Raw genomic sequence first — 4,350 nt, forward strand, 5'->3', positions numbered from 1 at the left:
AAAAAAAAAAAAAAAAAAAAAAAAAAAAAATCCTGGCCGGGCACGGTGGCTCACGCCTGTAATCCCAGCAGTTTGGAAGTCCAAGGTGGGCAGGTCACTTGATGTTGGGAGTTTGAGACCAGCCTGACCAATATGATAAAACCCCGTCTCTACTAAAATACAAAATTAGCCAGGCGTGGTGGCATATACCTGTAATCCCAGCTACTTGGAAGGCTGAGACAGGAGAATTGCTTGAACCCGGGAGGCAGAGGTTGTAGTGAGCCGAGATTGCACAATTGCACTCCAGCTCGGGCAACGAGCAAAACTCCATCTTAAAAAAAAAAAAAAAAAAAAAAAAAAAAACCCTGGCTGGGCGCAGTGGCCCACGCCTGTGATCCCAGCACTTTGGGAGGCCGAGATGGGTGGATCACCTGAGGTCAGGAGTTCGAGACCAGCCTAACCAACATGACAAAACCCCGTCTCTACTAAAAAATACAAAATTAGCCAGCCGTGGTGGCGCATGCCTGTAATCTCGGCTACTCGGGAGGCTGAGGCAGAAGAATTGCTTGAACCTGGGAGGCGGAGGTTGCGGTGAGCCGAGATCGTGCCATTGCACTCCAGCCTGGGCAACAAGAGCGAAATTCTGTCTCAAAACAAACAAACACAAAAGGTCCTGGCCTGCAGTCAATCCATGGAATCATTGTACCTTCCCTTGCGGCCCCAAGTGAACTGTTCCAACAGAACACTCTCATCCTTGAGTCTGTGGCATGACCCACTGGAATGGCGCTACAGGATCTTTTCTGTGAATGTCCTCCAACCCCCTTTCCATGGTGGGAAATTTGAACCTAACTAGGGCTAATCCAGCCTGTCCTGCCTCAGCCCCCTATTTTCCTGTCCTCCGAGTCCCTGGAGCTTGTACTGTGTGGCATGTCCTTTCTTGCCTTTCCCACCTTGCTCAGCATTTTTCAGGGCCCCAGTCGAATCCAAGCCCATGGATTCAGTTGTCACATCCTTCATCTTCCATCTGCGTCTCCTAATCTGTGTGTTCTTGCTTTCTTTCCTTGGAGCTCTGGACTGACCCTTCAGCCCGTCTTCATGTAGTGGTACCCTCCTGCCTCCATAGCCCCCAGTCCCACCCCCATCCTACCAATTAGGCCACCAGTTGGCCTTAACTCCTTGGTTAATTTCCTGGGGCTGCCGTAACAGGTCTCCAGTGGGTGGTGAACTTGATGGCTTCAGTCTAACAGGAATTTAATTCACACGGTTCTGGAGTCCAGAAGTCTGAAACCAAGGTGCTGACAGGGGCACTCTCCCTCTTCCAGCTCCTGGTGATTCCAGGCCTTCCTTGGCTCTGCCTCCAGCTTCACATGGCCTTTTCCCTCTTCTGTTTTGTCACTTACCAGAACACCTGTCATTGTATTTAGGGCCCATCTTGAGTTCAGGATGATCCCACCTCAAGACCCTTAATTGCATCTAAAAAAACACTTTTTCCAAATAAACTGTCTTAAGTACAGGTCCTGGGGGTTAGTATGTGGACCTGTCTGTTGGGGGTCCACCATTCAAGCCATTCAGCCCATACTCCTCCTCACCCCAAGAGTATGCTGGTGTCCAGGTGCAGTGGCTCACACCTGTAATCTTGGCACTTTGGGAGACCAAGGCAGGAGGGATCTCTTTGAGCCCAGGAGCTGAAGACCAGCCTGGGCAACATAGTGAGAACCCATCTCTACAAAAATAAAATTAGCCCGGTGCGGTGGTGCATGCCTGTAGTCCCAGCTACTTGGGAGGCTGAGGCAGGAGGATCACGTGAGCCCTGGAGGTTGAGGGTGCAGCGAGCTGTGATTGCGCCACTATACTACAGCCTGGATGAGAGAGTGAGACCCTTTCTTAGAAAAAAAGTACCCTGGGACTCCCGCCAACCCTGCGGGCCATTTAGCCTTCCCGCTAGCTGAGAGGAACAGTCCAGGAACCACCCTTTGCTACTGGGCTTCTCTTCCCGGATCTGCCACTGAAGCGGGGGGCGGGTGGGTCCCACTAGCCTGCAGTCTGCCCTTCTGACTGTAGCTGTCTCCTAATTAGAGGAGCCGCAAGGTGATGAAGGCATCCTGAGGCTGTATGTGAGAACCATCATGTGGATCTCCACAATGGGTACAGAGCTTATTAAAATAAACTCTGATGGGAAGGGTTCTGATGGGGAGAGGCCCAAGAGTCACCCTATGAGGTGGGGAAACTAAGGCCGAGGTTAAGCAACAAAGGGACTTGCCAGAAATGCCACAGCCAATGAGGGGCTGACTGCCCAGGGCAGTGAAGTAGTAGAGGCAGAGTGAGTGGCTTGGATTACCCTGACTGCAGAGTGAGGAGGGAGAGGCGATGGCTGAGCAGAGGCTGGGAGGGGTGGCGATCTCTACACAGAGGCCCAGGCCATTCTAGAGGTGGTGTTGATAGTGGGAGACCCTCTCTGTCCCCTCTCAGAGCAGCCCCGGATCATACCTGAGATCATAGCATTGTGTAAACGGAGCGACCATTCCACCTGGGCCTGCTCTCAGGAAACTGCAGGTGAAAGTGGGAGGGCCGGGCTTTCCCCCACTTCCGTCCTCACCTCCTTTCTCTAAGGGGGTAAAAATGGCCCGGACCAAGATCTGCCCAGATAGAAAGCCAAGAAACAGGTTCTGAAACAGCTTTTCTGTTCTTTTTTTTTTTTTTTGGAGACAGAGTCTAGCTCTGTCACCCAGGCTGGAGTGCAGTGCTGCGATCTCGGCTCACTGCAGCTTCCACCTGCCAGGCTCAACCAATTATCCCGCCTCAGCCTCCGGAGTAGCTGGGATTACATGCGCCCACCACCCACGGCTGGCTAATTTTTGTATTTTAGTGGAGATGGGGTTTCACCAGGTTGTCCAGGCTGGTCTTGAACTCCTCACCTCAGGTAATCCACCCGCCTCGGCCTCCCAAAGTGCTGGGATTACAGGTGTGAGCCACCGCACCTGACCTGAAACAGCATTTCCGTTCCTTCTGGAAAAGGGGGAGAAGTTGGAGCAGAGGGAACTGATCGAGTGGGTCCTGAGTGGGGCTGTGTTTAAAACTGGGAGTGACCCAGGCTGGTCATGGTTGGCTCATGCCTGTCATCCCAGCACTTTGAGAGGCCGAGGTGGACGGATCACATGATGTCAGGAGATAGAGACCAGTCTGGCCAATATGGCGAAACCCCATCTCTAATAAAACTACAAAAATTAGCCGGGCGTGGTGGCACATTCCTGAATCCCAGCTACTCGTGAGGCTGAGGCACGAGAATTGCTTGAACCCAGGAGGCGGAGGTTGCAGTGAGCTGAGATCACACCACTGCACTCCAGCCTGGGTGACAGAGTGAGACTCTGTCTTCTCACACACACACAAACACATACAAAAAGACAGAGGTGGGAATGTGAAGACAGGCAGGAGCTCCAATTCCTGACCCCAGCGCCGTCCTGACCCGGATGGAGTGCTGCTCTCACATCTCAGAGACTTCGTACTCAGTCCTGCCCTGCCCTGACAGGCGGCCAGTCCTCGTGGGCAGCAGGGCCATCTACTTCCCCCACTGCGGTGCCAGGGGTGGCCAGGGTGTGTGGAAATGGAAAGAACGTCCTCTCAAAATGCAGGAGGCCAGAGGATGATTCACTGCTCGTGTGCTCTACTAGCTAAAATTCTGTATACCTTGCAATGTGGGGAGAGGGGTTAGAATAAATTTGTAAATGAAGCTGATTGTCTTCAAGTTGATGCATTCTTTTTTCATATTTAAAAAGTCCTTGGGGCTGGGCGCGGTGGCTCACGCCTGTAATCCCAACACTTTGGGAGGCCAAGGCGGGTGGATCACCTGAGGTCAGGAGTTCAAGACCAGCTTGACCAACATGGTGAAACCTCGTCTCTACTAAAAATCCAAAAATTAGCCAGGCATGGTGGCGTGCACCTGTAGTCCCAGCTACTCGGGAGGCTGAGGCAGGAGAATCACTTGAACCCGGGAGGCCGAGGTTGCAGTGAGCTGAGATCATGCTACTGCACTGTAGCCTGGGCGACAGAGCGAGACTCCATCTCTCAATAAATAAATAAATAAAGTCGGTTGGCTGGGCGCGGTGGCTCAAGCCTGTAATCCCAGCAGTTTGGGAGGCCGAGACGGGCGGATCATGAGGTCAGGAGATCGAGACCATCCTGGCTAACACGGTGAAACCCTGTCTCTACTAAAAAAAAAAATACAAAAAACTAGCCAGGCAAGGTGGCGGGCGCCTGTAGTCCCAGCTACTCAGGAGGCTGAGGCAGGAGAATGGCGGGAACCCGGGAGGTGGAGCTTGCAGTGAGCTGAGATCTGGCCATTGCACTCCAGCCTGGGCGACAGAGCGAGACTCC

At 52.8% G+C, this 4,350-nt stretch overlaps 1 protein-coding gene across 1 annotated transcript in view; it reads left to right on the forward strand.

The window, feature by feature from the left end:
- Positions 1-4,350, forward strand: part of OPA3 (outer mitochondrial membrane lipid metabolism regulator OPA3) — a 63,053-nt gene that overhangs the window by 36,852 nt on the left and 21,851 nt on the right. The gene's annotated exons all lie outside the window — the stretch shown is intronic.

Source organism: Rhinopithecus bieti, unplaced genomic scaffold, assembly GCF_001698545.2.
Source record: "Rhinopithecus bieti isolate Rb0 unplaced genomic scaffold, ASM169854v2 scaffold_7888, whole genome shotgun sequence".
Classification (NCBI taxonomy): domain Eukaryota; kingdom Metazoa; phylum Chordata; class Mammalia; order Primates; family Cercopithecidae; genus Rhinopithecus; species Rhinopithecus bieti.